The sequence below is a fragment of the Canis aureus genome, chromosome 11 (assembly GCF_053574225.1).
Source record: "Canis aureus isolate CA01 chromosome 11, VMU_Caureus_v.1.0, whole genome shotgun sequence".
NCBI classification, from domain to species: Eukaryota; Metazoa; Chordata; class Mammalia; order Carnivora; family Canidae; genus Canis; species Canis aureus.
In genome coordinates this window covers 51,881,538-51,896,999 of record NC_135621.1, presented here as the reverse complement: position 1 = coordinate 51,896,999, position 15,462 = coordinate 51,881,538, and the positions used below count along the sequence as shown (strand labels likewise).

At 53.4% G+C, this 15,462-nt stretch overlaps 1 long non-coding RNA gene across 18 annotated transcripts in view; it reads left to right on the top strand.

Annotated features, from left to right (window-relative positions):
- Positions 1 to 1,632: 1,632 nt before the first annotated feature.
- LOC144324087 (uncharacterized) overlaps positions 1,633 to 15,462 on the top strand; it is a 38,346-nt gene continuing 24,516 nt past the window's right edge. For 7 of the 18 annotated variants that reach the window (XR_013389471.1, XR_013389469.1, XR_013389473.1 and 4 more), the window contains exons 1-2: positions 8,782 to 8,876; positions 9,837 to 9,942. This is a non-coding gene — a long non-coding RNA (uncharacterized LOC144324087). Of the gene's footprint in view, positions 1,849 to 8,781; positions 8,893 to 9,836; positions 9,943 to 15,462 lie in introns of those variants that run through there. The other 11 variants (XR_013389479.1, XR_013389478.1, XR_013389483.1 and 8 more) reach the window with 7 other exon arrangements.

Below are 15,462 nucleotides of genomic sequence, written 5' to 3'. Positions count from 1 at the left end.
TGAATCTAACCCTGATGTGTCCTTACGATGGGAACACTACCAACAACAAATGAAGCTTTAGATCTAGGTTTATTGGCATGAAAAAAATGTTTGCAGTGTATTGTTGAATGAAAATAACAGGTCACAAGAGAGTGGAGGTACAGTTTGATTTCATATTTGTAAAAATGTGTGGGTACCCACATGTGTGTAGAACATGTTGGGAGAGATTTCTAAGACCTTCATCCTCGGTTTAAGATTCTGTTGATTCCTGGGGGCGCCTGGGTACCTCTCTTGATTTTGGCTCAGGTCATGATCTCAGGGTCGTGAGATTGAACCCCGTGTTGGGCTCTGTGCTGGGCATGGAGCCTGCTTAAGATTTTCTCTCCCTCTCCGTCTGACCCTCTTCTCTCTCTGTCTCTCTCTGTCTCTCTCCATCCCTCTCTCCCTCAAAAAAGATTTTATAAAGATACCCATTGATTCCTTAAACAGAGCTCCCTGAAGCCAGCTCCAGGGGGCGTTGGCTACTGATAGCCAAATGCCACAGGACCAATTCAGAAACAAGCCCATCTGCTTGCAGGGTTCCTGTTCTTCAGAACACTCCCCAGACCAGAAAACAGATGCTTTCCTGCCTCGGTTTCCCTAGGGAAGGGCGGGGGGGGGGGTGGGGGGAAGCATCTGAAGGAGACTGGCTGCTCTCAACCCTGTAAGCCAAAGAGAATTCAGGCTTCCTAGAAGCAGAAGACACCGAGGTTAAACCTCACTCTTTTCACCCACTTGTGGAAACCGAGGGAGTCGAGGTCAACACTGGCCTTGGGACATCAGCCCGAGTATTTATGGAGCCCCTATTATATGCAACACAGTGAGCTAAGTGTACAAAGACAAATGAGTCACAGTGTTGCCCTTAAGGAGGGCAGTTGGGGTAGGGAGGACAAACCATCAGTAGGAAGAGAAGGGGTGTCTCACAGTAGGAAGGGAGTGCCCTGCTCGTGGGGCTCAGGAAAGGCCTCGCCAAGGAGGTGACCCCCGAGCTGGTCTGGTAGGGTGAGGACATGGTGTGGTAGGGGCCGGGCATTGGGCCAGGGAAGCAGCATGTGTGGGGCAGAGGCGCCCAAGGGCTGATGTTTCAGAAAGCCTCTCTGCTCTCAGCTGCTCTGGGCATCTGCTTCCTACCCTCCAGCAGGTGATTCTCTGCTTTCCGGCCTCCAGAGTGGGGAAAACAGACACCCGCTGCCCCAGCTAGGCTTCTGGGAAGGGAGACAGTTGGACTGAAGCTGGAATCTTGGTCTTAAATCCCATTTCCCGAGTCCTGGCCCACTCTCAGCTTTGGGAATGGTGTCGGGGTGCAGGAGCATGGGGCACCTGTATGGACAAGGTTGATGCGTGGTGGCCAGAGGACAGTCCCCAGAAAGAGAGTGCGTGCAGTGTGGAAGGGACAGGGCCCACGTTCCCCAGTACCACTAAGGGGTGGCTCCAGAGGCTGATGCCTGTAGAGCCCACGGGCCTGTTAGTGTTAAGACACAAGCTCGTGATTGAAGGACATTCTTACCCCAAATGTGTTGGGAAACCACAATTTTCCTGGTACGTGCTGCCCTACGTGCACACAGGGGGGGGTCCAAGCACACACGTACACACAGGCATGCACACACGTAAGCTCACATCCCTGGAGCAAGAGGAGAAAAGTCAACTTCTGCAGTCTCACTGCTTCCTCCCAGGATCACCGCACAAACAATGCACGGTGACTCATCCCGGTGACTCACAGCGCCGTGGGGCCTGAGGTCCTGCGGCAAAGGGCAAACGGCTCATTATTTGTCCTTTATGTTCTCTGAGGTGGAGGATCCCCCCCCAGCCTGGCCTCAGCCTCCATCCCAGGTGAGCCTGGTGGGGAGCAGCTCAGTAACTTAGGAGATGGACCCCCCTGGGGACGCTCACCTGGTCTGTGCCATGGGGGGGGAGGTGTGGGGGCGGCAGGGGTGTGACTTTATGAAAGGGTTTACAGAAGATGTATTTCAACACAGCATTCCCCACTGGGCATTCAGAACAGGCTATGATTTCCCAAAACCTAATTTCCTGGCATCCTTTCAGGAATCTGCTGGTTGTGCAAAGTGAAGTTGGTGTGTTGGGGGGGAGGGGTTGGGAGGGATAGCTCAGTGGGGGGTGTAGGGGCAGAAATTTTCAGCTGAAAGGAAGGGCCAGAGAGGGTCCTGGGCTGTGGGGCCATGTCCTACCACATCTGGGGCACAGCAGCCTTGCTGGGCCCCACCAGCCCCCTTACCCCCTGCCGCATCCTTACCTTCTTCCTCTCCTGGCCCGGCTCACAGCTGGCCACGGCGGGAGAAGCTGCTCTGGTCCTTGCTGGCAGCCTGAGTCTCTTCAGCTGTGCCTGGAAGCGTGGCTCCAGAGGCTCAGGTTCCTTCCCTGCCACCAGTGTCTATCCCACATTCACTTCGGGCCCTGTGATGTTCAAGGGTGATGAGGACATGCCACAGGCTGGCTGTTTAGCCAGGAGCCAAGAGTCACCTGCCAAGTGCTTCGGGAAGGGGGGCTTTACGTTCTTATCCTGGGCTGGGGGTGCAGGGGAGGACTGCCATTTGAGGGCCAAGCTTCCATTTAGAAAAGATGTTGCTGCATTCTAGAGCAGGCTGGCACAGTTCTGGGCAGCCAGATACCCAAGTGTGTGGTCAGTAGTCACCCATGGTTCTGGGAGAAGGTGTGGCTGGGTATTTTGATCCATCTGGGCCTGAGTCCAGCTCTGTGGGCACATAGAGCTGTGTCACTCTCTCCCGTGGTCACAGAGATAAGGACTTGGCAGTTGCTTGATGAAGTGGTAGTGGCTATGGTGGATAAATGTGCATACTAAGCCTGTGCACCTCCCCCTCCCCCCCCCCCCCCCCCCCCCCCGCTTTTTAAAGATTTTATTTATTTATTCATGAGCGACATGGAGAGAGGGACAGAGACACAGGCAGAGAGAGAAGAGGCTCCCTGCGGGGAGCCTGATGCTGGACTCGATTCCGGATCTTGGTATCATGACCTGAGCCAAAGGCAGACACCCAACTGCTGAGCCAGCGAGGCGTCCCACTGTGGCCCTTTTAGGAGAGTGAAGATCTGCTCTTTCACCCTTCTTTCTGAGGGTTTAAGGTACTGAACCAAATCAGGGTAGACCCGATAGTCCTGGGAGTATCCCAGCAGCAGGGAAGTACCAAGATATCTCTGACATAAAAGTCATTGTGAAGATAAAAGGAGACAAAAGTAGTAGGCTTGCCCAGTTGACCAAGAGGGATGAGCATGCTCTCGACTGATGTCTATGTAATGAAAGAATGTCAGAACCAGGAGTTCAGGTCCAGCCTGGCATGAGCCCTATGGCCTACAGTGACTCCAGAGAGAGGGTCCCCTATGTACCTTGAGAGCCCACTCCCCAGCTAGTGGCTTCAGTGAACACAGCCACTGACAGATTTTAAGGATCAGGGATGCCTGGGTGGCTCAGAGGTTGAGTGTCTGCCTTTGGCTCAAGGTGTGATCCCCAGGTCCTGGGATCGAGTCCTACATCAGGCTCCCCATAGGGAGCCTGCTTCTCCCTCTGCCTATGTCTCTGCTTCTCTGTGTCTCTCATGAATGAGTAAATAAAAATCTTTTACAAATTCTTTAAAAAAAGATGATAAGAATCAAAGGTTTTTATAATTTGAAAGAAAACTGTAGGGAGCCATGGTCATATTCCATATCTCAAGCTGGTCAAGTGGGACATCCTGATTGTTCAGACGGTGGACCAATTAAGATAGACTGGATTATGCTACAGTGGCAAACAGCTCTAAACATCTGAGTGGTTTAACACAACAAAAGTTTATTTTTTGGTCACAACAACATATCATCACAGGTCTGTAGGAACTCACTCTCCTGTCAGTCAGGGACTCGGGGAGCCATCATTGGGAACTTTGACAGTTGTCATGGAAAAGTACACACTGACTTTAGTATATGTGCTGCCGAAGCGAGCACAACACACACTGACTGTAAAACTATCTTGCTGGGAGTGACACCTGTCATTTCCACTCACGTGGCAAATCACACAGCCCGACCTGGATTCAGATGGGTGCGGATTTACACCCTTTCCAGGTGTCCAGAAGGAGAGAGAGCCAGAGCATTTGAAAACAGCCCCAGCAACTTCCACACACTGGTTAGAGGACATCGCCTGCCGCCGGTTTCTAATACAGATTCTGTTTGCCCAGGAATTCTGAGAAGGGGGACAGCCCCATGGCAAGAATCAGGGAAGTCTTCCTGGAAGAGGTGAGATCTGAGGTTAGCTTTGAAGGACTGCCTATCTTCAGACCTCCTGATCTAGAAGGGGGGAGGGGGGATCCGAGGGAGCAGCCTGCGACAGCAGATTTGGAAGGAGACCCAGTCTGCTGGCCATGGGGACCTCTACTCACATCTCCTTCCAACCCTGGTCCCTCCAAGCTTTGGGACTCATGGTAGTGAGAAACAAAAGGAGAGGCCGGGCTGGGGTCAAGCGGAGATGAAAATTCTAGTGGCTGCTGACCAGATAGGCGAGGAGACAGGGAAGAGCCACTCTCATGTTGTGCTGAGCTGCGGGCTGGGCACCTGCCACTGTGTGAGCCCTGCCACAGCCATGCTCATCTCCGGGCACAGAGGAGGTGCCGATAAAGACAGAGGGCATCTGGCCAGATGTGTGGCGGTATTGTCGTCCCTCAGTGACTCCTCCAGCCGGTGAGCCCCAGGGGCCCACAGTCAGGTCATCCCTAGAACCAAATAAAGGACCCTGTTGGAGGGAAATGCGCCCTCGGTTGCTCTGCCCATCAGTCAGCCAGGAAAGGCAGCGACTCGGGGGCTCTCAGGTAATTCTGTGGTGGGCTGCGTGCGGCATCTGGAGAAGGGAAGGCCGGGCCTTGCTGGGAGATGTTCCGGTCTGGAGCAGGTGTGATCCTTACCTTTGAGGCAGCCACAGGCAATGCCTTCAGGGCATCTCCTGTTTGAAAAGGGGGCAGTCGCATCCTATTTCCCATCCTTCGTAGCAGTTAATAAATGTTGGCAATGGGAACCCTCGGTGGACAGAGAAGTCTGGGACTTCATTTGACTCCCCATTGGGGACACTCTCACGAGAAAAGCTTTAAACCCGGCCTATGTCTAACTGCCAGGTTGTTGCAAGGTGTAAATGAGCCCTTCACTTTGGTGAAAAAGTGCTAAATAACAAAAGCAACACTAATTGTAGATAATTTCAAAACCAGGACCCACACACAGTTTCCTTGGCTTGATGTCAAGACCCCTGGAGGGCTTTTTAGACTGGACCTCTCCCTCCCCCACACAGGATCACGCAGGGCCAATACCCTGGGGGCAGGTGGTCTCCTACGGGCCAGCTTCCGGGGAGTGAAGAATAAAGACAAGGTGGCTGAGGGAGGGTGCCGAGGGAGGGTGGGCAGGCTGGGGATGGACAGGAGCCCCAGGATTTGGGAAGGTGGACTAGGGCACAGTGCCTCCAGGGGCAAAGCTGATGAAAGGGGCCCTGTGCTGTGTCCTGGGGTGGGAAGCAAGGGAACAAAGTTATGATGTTGGTGGTAGAAATCCTATATGTTGGCCCATGAGGACCATGCAGTGAACAGGGAAAAAAATGGAAAACAGGGCAGCCTGAGCAGAAGGCCAGGCTCCTCAGCCTCAGACCAGGAGTGCCCCCGACCCCACCCCACCCCCCCCCGGCCCAGAGGCAGGCTCAGAATCCTCGGAGGGGCTGTGGGTGTGGTGATGGCGAAGGTAGGCCTGGGGTGAGAGAGGAGTTGGCCTGGGGAACAGAGACCCGGCTCCAGGGATTGGGCAGTGGAGCAGGCACAGGGCCAGGCTTTGGTACCCCCACCCCCACCCCTGCAACTGTACATTTCCAGCAAAGAGCTAATTGTCTCTTCCTCAGAATGGTGCCTATGCCGGCAAAACCCTCTCTACCTTATCTGGTCCAGTATCAGACACAGCCTGGGTGGCCTGGGCGGTGAATGGGGGAGGCTGGCTCTGCCTCTGCAGGGGGGTGGGGAATGGTCTTCACCCCTGCACAGGCCCCTTGGTGGGCAGCGTGTGTGTGTGTGTGTGTGTGTGTGTGTGTGTGTGTGCAGGACTGCGTGCCCAGGCTTCATCAGGAAGCACCAATGCACCCATACCCCTCCCCGTACCCCACAGCTCCCGGCGCCCCGCAGCTGGAAGTCCTCACCATGGCCCTTGCCACCCCCATTACATAGAGGGGAACACAGGCACAGACAGGTGGCAGTGCTGGCCGGAGGTCACGGGGCAGGAGGGGGCAGCTGGATTCCCAGCCTGACAGTCCAGCTGGCTGGGTCGGTGCTTCAGCCCGGGCAGGAACTGCCCTCCTGGAGTTTCCTCCCCGGAGCAGACAGGTCCTTAACCCCCGGCAGATGCTTCCACACTCCGGCTGGGTGATGGGAGGGCTCCTGGCACAGGAGGGGAGAGGCCAGCCAGACACAGGGGTCGCGGGGGTCGAGGGGTGGACAGGGCAGGGGCCCAAGGGCAGGGTGGGGGGTGAGAGGGATGGAGGAGCTGGGAGTGGGGGCAAGGGTTAAACTGGCAGCAAATGCAGGCCTGTTTGGTATATAAGTAGATAAAAGGGAGCCTTAGTGGGCGGAAGTCACACGCTGGAGACAGCCCTGCTTTGGATTTTTGCGTCTTGACTATGTTGCTCAAACCTGAGCCAGGCCAGGGTTGGGGGGGTGGGGAGGAGTAGGGGAGGGTGGGGGTGAGGGTGGGAGTAGCGGCTGGGGTTGCTCCTGACAGACTCCTCCTTGGGCCCTTGTGGCCCACGATGTCAGAGACGTCTGAACACACTGTAAGTTCCAGAGAAGAAAAACAGTTCACCTAGCATACTGGGAGGGGGGACACTGGGGTTAGAAGGAAGGAGCCCCTCAAACCCAGGCAGGCACTGCCCTTCTGAGAGGCCTCGGGGATCTTCTGGGACTCTATTCTGGGCACACCACCGGCTTGGCCCAGCAGGCTGGGGAGGTGGGCTCTGGAGGGACCCTGGGCTGCTCACAGCTCCTCTGAGCCACATCCCTGTGCCACGGGGAAATGGTCTAGCTCCTGCTAATGTGAGGACTGCTCTTACTTTCCTGGGAGCCCTGCTGGAGCATCTAGCCTCCTTCTGGCTCCTGAGGGCAGGGACACCCATTGCACCCCTGTCTCCAGCAGGTTTCTCAGCCCCGGTACTGTTGACATTTGGGGCTGGGTAATTCTTTGTTGTGGGGACTGGCTGGTGCACATGTGGTTGTTTAGCAGCATAGCTGCCTTCTACCCATTAGGTGCCAGGTCCCCATCACTACAATGAGGAACATCTCAAGACTGATTAATTAATTGCCCCTGTTGAGAACCACACATCCTCAGGGGGGCTTAGGGGAGAGGAACCTCACGACTGGAAGTTGCTGGACTGGCAGGACTTTGTGGGGAGGTGATCCCTCATCTTTCAACCAGGTCCTTAACTTCCTGCCTTTCATCATGGGAACCAGAACTCTGGGCCTCTGGGACAGAGGAAGGAGGAAGGAAGGCTGTTTGGAACTCAGAAAGCTATTTGTTTTAAGAATGATTTATTTATTTTAGAGAGACAAAGTGCGAATAAAAGAGGGGAGGGGCAGAGGGAATCCTCAAGCAGACCCCCCACACTAAGTACGGATTCTGATGCGGGATTCGATTCCACAACCCATAAGATCATGACTTGTGCTGAAACCAAGAGTTGGATGCTTAACCGACTGAGCCACCCAGACACCGCCCAAAAAGCTGTTTGAAGTCTGGGGTCACAGACTGTCCCACCAGGAAAGCCCTGGGAGTGAGCACGTGTGCTGAGAGGAAGTGGCAGGAGCACAGGCTGGCTTCCCTTTGAGAACAGCTTCACTGGGTGTGCAAAAGTAGACCTGCCTCTCTTATGAAACCCACCGACCTGGTTTCTGGTACCTTGGTGTATTTTCCGCTCCTGCTGCCTCTCTTCTGGTTGGCTGTTGATCCTACACCTTCCTCTCCATTCCTGCCATCATACTGTCATCAAGCCCTCCTAGCTTCTTACTTGGACTATTGCAGTAGCTCCCAGTAGCTCTCCTTGCTCCCAGTCTCTCCCCATCGATCCCTGCCCCTGATCTGTCCTCCACACTGTACTTTTTTTTTTCTTCTGAGAAACAGATCTTCATATCATATTCTCCTACCTAACACCCTTCAGTAGCTCCCTACTGCTCTCAGGATAAAGCATGAGCTCCTTAGGCTACCCACTTCATGCTTTGCTCTCATTTAGCCTCAGCCTCATGCCTGGTGTCCCTCCTCACTTTATCTTCATTCCATGTCAAACCCTGCAGTTTTCCCTGTGCCATGCCATTTTAAATGTCTGTGCCTTTGCATAGTCTGTTCCCTCTGCCTACAGGATTTTTTTGTGTTTTGGTTTGCCTGTTGAACTCCTATTCATCCTTCAAAACCCTGTATACAGCCATCTCCTCTGCAAAACTTTCCCTGACCTCCTTGACCCAGGAAAATGTTTTCTTCCCTGACCTGCTCTTTTACCCTCATCTCAGGGAGGTCTTTGTCTGGTCTCCCCTACTGGACTAAGAATTCCTGGAGGGAAGCTCCTTGAGCTCAGAGCCAGGCACATGGCATGGCCCACAAAATGTTTATTGGATTGAATATAATTCAGAGGCTCCTTTCCTCAGGAAAGACTGCACTTTTCTTACCGTGGAAGCCTGTAGGACACACAGATATAAACCAACGTAGGAATACACAGCAAGTGTCAATGTGATGCCAACTGGTTCTACAGTGGAATTCTAGAACCTTGAAGTTGAAGGGGGCCTTGAGATCCAGTATTATTGTTACATGCAAGAAAACTGAGGTCCCAGGAAGTACACCTCCTGCCCAAACATGTCCAGGTAGTGAGTGACTCAGGTGGGACAAGAAGACAGGGGCCCTGCAATCTGAGTTTGTTGGGGGCTGTGCCACAGCCCCTCTGAGGGGTAGCCGGGGCTCAGCCTCTGGCCCTCACCTCCAGGTGCTCCTTGTCCAAGGAGACATAGCCTCTGCCTCCCGAGGGGGTCAGGGTGGGCGTCGTGCAGCACTGTGCCAGCAGGGGCTCTTCACAGAGGCGAGGCTCCCTCATGCTCTGCATGGGGAAGGCACCAGCACCGAGGCCATGCAGTCAGAATAAGGCAGTTTGTCGAAGGCAAGGAGCCAGTTTTTATAACAGGAACTGCGGTTTCCTGAGAACACTGTGTTCCCTGAGGCCTCCAGGCCTCTCTCCAGAGCCCCGTCCGCGCCTACACCACCTCCATGCAGGCACCCGTTACTGCAGGTCTGGCTTCTGCTTCCAGTTCTGCATCCCCAGACACAACCTCCTTCCTGGGACCCATTCCCACCGGCCAACTGGACCTTGACCTTGGCTATCACCTCCTCACCCCCAAGACCGAAGGTCATGCCCTCCAGGCTTCTGTGTGACACAGGCGGTCTGTCGGAGTGGCCCTGCTGTCGAGAGAGCTGGTTTTCTAGGACAGGAAAGGGTCTGATCTAAGTCCAGGGGCCTGTTAGCACCCCGGGGCACAAGACATACTCTCCCTCCCCACCTCTCCATTGGAGCAGCTCCCCCATCATCTGTCCTCCAGCCTCCAGTTCTCTTGGCCTTGTCTCCCTCCTGAGTTAAGTGCTGTTGGGGTTGAAGGGGCCACATGGCAGGACTTGGCTTTTCAGCTGCAAAGTCCCAAGGGCCAAAGACATAACTTTTTTATCTCCGGAGGCTCAAGGACACCGCCAACCTTCCATTTTTTTTCTCCTTCTTCTTCTTCTTCTTCTTCTTCTTCTTCTTCTTTCTTCTTCTTTTCTTCTTTTTTTTTTTTCAGTATAGCTACCAGCACCCACTCTAGATGGCACAGTAAGATGGAGATTGCCATAAGATGGGTGTTAGATCAGAGGACCCAGAAGAACTCAAACCTCTCCCAACAAAAGGTAAAGGGAAGTTTTTTTTTTTTTTAATTTTTACTTATTTATGATAGTCACACAGAGAGAGAGAGAGAGAGAGGCGCAGAGACATAGGCAGAGGGAGAAGCAGGCTCCATGCACCAGGAGCCCGATATGGGATTCGATCCCGGGTCTCCAGGATCGCGCCCTGGGCCAAAAGCAGGCGCTAAACCACTGCGCCACCCAGGGATCCCAGTAAGGGGAAGTTAATAGGATACATTGTTGCTGGCTGGAGCTTTGACTCCAGACTTAGGCAGCAACACCAAATGGCCTTTTTCGTTAGGGAGTCAGGTCCCAGAGGCCTGGACCCAAGGGTCTCTTCCCCTTGATGGCACACCCAGGTCTCAAGTTAGCAGAGGCCAGCACAGAGGCAGTGGGGGCCCCTGCAGGTGGGTCTACGCAGCCCAGATGGCCTTCCCAGAACAGATGCAGCCTCGCCTTGTCTGAATGGAGTAGGGGGCCCTGAGGGAAGAAGAGGGTGTAAGAAAGACTTGTCTAGGGCTACTTGCAACAAGGGAGGTGAGGGGACCCACAGAGAAACATCTGTTTTAAGGGAGAGCTATCCATGGGCCTTTCTTCCCTGGATGGAGCCCCTGGCTCAGCACTGCTGTGGCTTGGCCTGCAAGGGGCCGGGCCCTCACGCACCAGGTCTTTTAAACAGGGACGGTGACCTCAACCCAGTAGCTCATTGACCCAAATGACATCCTTGAATTGTCCTAGGAGGGCAGTGGGAAGGAACAGAGAGAACTTTTTTACTCTCTGGGGCCAAGGGCCATCCCTATATCCCTTGCCCTAACATGCCTGCCTGGCTTTTTTTTTTTTTTTTTTTTTTTGCCTGTTTGCTTGTTTGTTTGTTTGGCAGACTGCTTCCATGAAGACCCTGGAGACCATTTTCTTTCTACCAAGTTGTCTAGGCTCATTATAGAGAATCAGTAGCAGATAGCAAAAGCCACAGATGTGGGCGGTCAAGAGGGTGCTGCGGTGCCTACCTTCTCAGAGGAAGTCCAGGATGCCTGGTGACCTCTGGAACTGTGGCACTGTAGTCTGATTGGGTTATACTCTTTTCCCACATCTCAGATTTCTCCAAATTCCACCCTCCCCCCAAATATATATGTGTATTACTCAGATAAAATGGAGCTGCAAGGCTGTTGGTGTAGTTGCAAAGTGGTAGCTCTGCACCCCACTGGCTCGGGGCTGCAACCTCTGTTCTCTCACTTCCTGGCTGCAAGAACTTGGACAAGTTCCTAGTGGCTCAGGCCTGGGTTTGCTCATTTGCAAAACAGGGGAGGTTGTCTTTCCTGGGTGGTTGTAAGAATCACCTCGATGCAGTGATGGTGATGCCAATGCCGTGTGGGGACAAGCCGGGTTGGGCCCGGCCGCATCAGATGCTCAGGGAGAGGTCACAATTACTCTAGATTAGAAGATATACATGAGTAACAGTAATAATAAAAACTGACAGAGAACTCTTACTCTGTGTCCAATGCTAGACCAAGGATTTAAATCTAGGCCTATTTAATACAAGAATGGCTCTGTATGGTAGGTACTGTCATTATAACCCCATTTTACAGAAGGACCCCAGGACACATTTGCATGAGAGGCAAATATTTTGTTCAAGATGTAGAGTCAGAAAAAAAAAGTAGAGTCAGGACTGAGACCCAGAGACCTGACTCCAGAGTGGCTCTTCTAGGCAAGGGCAGCAAGAAGGGGCCAGAGTGAAGCTGGGATACCTCCAAACATGGCCCAGAGGTTTATCTGTTCTTAAAAATGGGAACTCTGGGAAGCATATGGTGAAGACCTCCTTGGGGAGGGAGTCCCCACCCTGGATGCAGATGGGGCTTCCTGAGCCATCCCACGTGGATGTTGGGTGGAGAGAGCAGCCTCTCCTGTCTCACAGGGTCTCTGTTGAAAGAGATCATTCAGCTTCTCACCCGACTCGGATACAACCCCGGCAGCCCAGACCCAGCCGGTTGTGGGCGGCGGCGGCAGGCAGGGAGCCGCGGGCAGGGCCTGGTATCTCAGAAGGCGGGCATTCGAGAGAGGCGCTGGGAGGGCAGTGCTGCTGACTTGCAAAAGATATCGGTTGGCACGCGGACAGAGTGAAGGAAAGCTTGTAATTGTAGCCATAAATCAAATGTGGACAGAGGAAAAACCGTTAGACTTTTTTTTTGCAGTTATTTTGTACAGAAGAGGTGGAAAAACACAGCTGCTGTGTGATAGCTGGGCTGGCTGGATGTTGGCGGGGTGGGGGGGGGGAGGACTTGTGGGTTCACCACGGTGTGTGGGGGTGGGGGCATACCCAGGCCCAGAAAGCTATTGCAATGGCCCTCACTTTCAGGATGACAAAATAGCCCATTTCCAGAGGAGGGCCCTTCTTTATGGGGGCTGCCCTGGCAGACACCTGAACAAGCCCAATGTATCTTTAGCACTCTCGCTTGCCCCTTTATGGGTTTCCAGTTTGGGCCCTGCCCCTTAGAGCCCTGTGGCCTTTGGCAAACCACTTAGAGGTAAATGACTGTATGCATCTGGTGCCTGCCATATGCCAACTCCTGGGGTTGGCCTTCTCAGCTGGAGTCTAGCTCCTTCCTCACTAACACACCGGATTTAATTCAAGCATCCACTCTCTGTGCCCCCCCCACCGCCCCCAGCCTCCTGCTTCAGCCCATCCATAGCTTCAGAAGGTGGGTCCTGGTTGGCGCCAGCCAATCATGGTGGTCCCATTCCTTTTGCTTGTGATTGGCTTAGGCATGGATGTGTGACCCAGTCCTGGCCAATGAGATATAAGGGGAAGTCTATTGAGGGTGCTCCAGGGGAAGGTTTCTCATCTCCTTCTCCTAGAGATGGTCTCTCACACTTCTGGATATTGTGCCTGCAGCCACTATGAGCATCTACCTCCCAGAAGCTGACAACAGCAATGAGGATAGCAGAGCAGCAAGGTGGAAAGAACCTGGGCCCTCGAGCTGCTAAGTTAACCATTGCTGGGGCCGGCCCACCTTGGGACTTCCTGTGGTTGTCTAAACCATTTTGAATTGGGTTTTCTGTTAATGGCAGTTAAGTGTCTCTACCACTTCTTACTTTGCTGAAAAATAGGTAGGTTCTAGAAGTGAGTTCTTTTCCCCAAGTTAGAGGGTCCAGAGCTGGCTTGCTTGGTCCCAGTGGTGTCCCACTGGGCCCCCTCTTTTAGCTTTTCACATAACAAGTCACCCCTCAGATACAAATACATCCCTGAAGTGGGTTCAAATAACAACCACTTTGACCCTCCAGCATTCTGGCCGTTTTGCCGGATAGGCCTCATTACGGCAAGCGTGTTCTCTCAGGCAGACATAAAATGATCCTAGAAAGTGCTTGTCCAATAAATGGCCCTCACTGCTTGTTTTATGGGTGCCTTGCATCGGTATGTGCTATTAATTGAAATAATGAGATATTTCACACGCAATGTGATGAATTATTAAGCTCCCACGGTCTAGTTTTGCCTCAAAATGTCTTGTGCTCCCTCAGTGTATGCAAGTTGAAGACTAAAGACTCCGTGATGCCTGCTGGAGACCTCTGGCTTTCTAATAATGGATCATTAGGTGTCTCCCACCTCGGCTCTTTGCCTGGAGAGGGAGGAGCCGATTAATGTGGAACTGTCAGTTCTCTCTGTCAAGAGAAAAAGATTAAAGGCCTACATCCTCACCCCCACCCCTGCCACACACACCTCCAAGCCCGACGGCTGGGACCGTGGAGTTGCTTGTCCTTTTCTGGGATAGCGGGGTTGGGGGTGACCAGGCAGTGGTCAGGGAAGAGACCGTTCGTGCTGGAGAAGACTCCCAGCCTGTGTCTCATGTTTGACTAATGCATCCTAACCAAGTAGGTCTCTGCTTAATATCCTGGGGGCAAAGTGCTCAAGTCAAACAACCCCAGAGAGGAGGACTGGGGAGATTGGACCTGGGCTGTCGCTGCTCTTACTCACAGTTAATCTCTCCCTAAGGGGCTCACAGGCTGAATCTATGAGTAGATACCCTGGGGAGGGCAGGGCCGCAGGAGCTCTGAGCCCAGCTGAGTCTGAGGGAGGTCAGGATGATGGGGTCTTGCCAGAGCCAACCTCATCAGCCTGGAACAGGGGTGGATCTCAGCCAGGAGAAGGCAGGGAGCTCCATGGGATGTCATGTGCTCTGTCCTGTTGTTCTCACGAGGCCTTCTTCTTGCTCATGGAAATGGAACTTGTTCCCTTGGAGGCAGTGAGTGCCTTCTCTGCTACCTTCAGTCAGGAGGAAACTGAGACCAGTGACTCCTAACACAGCCTTAGGGTCTACCTAGGTTCAAATCCTGCCTGGGCCGTTTTTTTTGTGTGTGACTGTGTGGCCCATTTATTTGTGTGACTGTGTGCTAGTTTCGTGACCACTTTGTCCTGGTGTCCTCATCCACACGGTGGGGAGAAGCACAGCATCCCTCTCATGGAATGATCGAGCATGTTACAAGAGTTGGTACATGGAGAGTCAGATCGGGCACATGGTAAGTGTCTAAAAGATATGAGCTGCTATCACGACCTTGAGTCATCCGGTAAGTGAGGCGTCCAGCTGGGTTCTCTCCCAGGGTTCTTTGTTATCTAGTTGCAGTCTCCCCATTTGTCAGACGTGCTTATGTACCACAGTTCTGAACACGTCCCGATTCTTATCCAGCACACACGTGGGCCCTGTGAGCTAGGCAGTCCTGTATTATTGGTTCCATTTGATTAATTATTGGAAGGTAAGGGAGCTCTGGGATCAGCTGAGCATGTGTCAGCAAGTATAAGGGGGACAGGGAGGTTTTCAGAGCTCCTCCATCTAGGCCAGCCGGAGGTCTCCATGAGGAGTCCTGATGAGGACAATCAGCACCTCCTGATCTAGAAAACCAAGCATCAGAAGGCCTGCGGCTGAGCCAGAGAAGGGCCAGCACAGTGGGCTGGCTGGGAGGCTGGCTTGAGGGCTTCCGTCATGGAAGGGGGAAGGGCTGAGGCGGGCAGCTAGTGGCTTGGCCTGTCTCACACGGTCAGGGGGCCACCATGGTGCTCACGGACCTCAGATGAGAATCCTGGGTGAAGCCATGAGTCGCAGCACCCCAGGACTATGGGGCAGAAGCGAGCAGTTGAGGGCCATTTAGGGAAGCTCCCCTAAATGCTTTTGCTCCTCTCTGAATTGTGTCTGAGTGTGTCCCATGTTGAGATGGAGTCTAGGGCCGGGGGGAAGGACCTGTCATATGCAAGTAGGGGGCTGATGCACACAGGAGACCTGGGCACCTCTCTTCTGGTGGCATTTAAAATATTTCAAGGAGAGGGGGCACCTGGGTGGCTCAGTTGGTTAAGCATCCAATTCTTAATCTCACTCAGATCTTGATCTCAGGGTCATTGAGTTCAAGCCCCACGTTGGGATCCACGCTCAGCATGGAGCCTACCTAAAACAAAACAAGAAAATATCAAGGGGTCTGTCTGCCCTCATCCCCCACACTTCTGCCCCCATGGCCTCACTCCCGTTCCCCTAATGACTGTTCTCC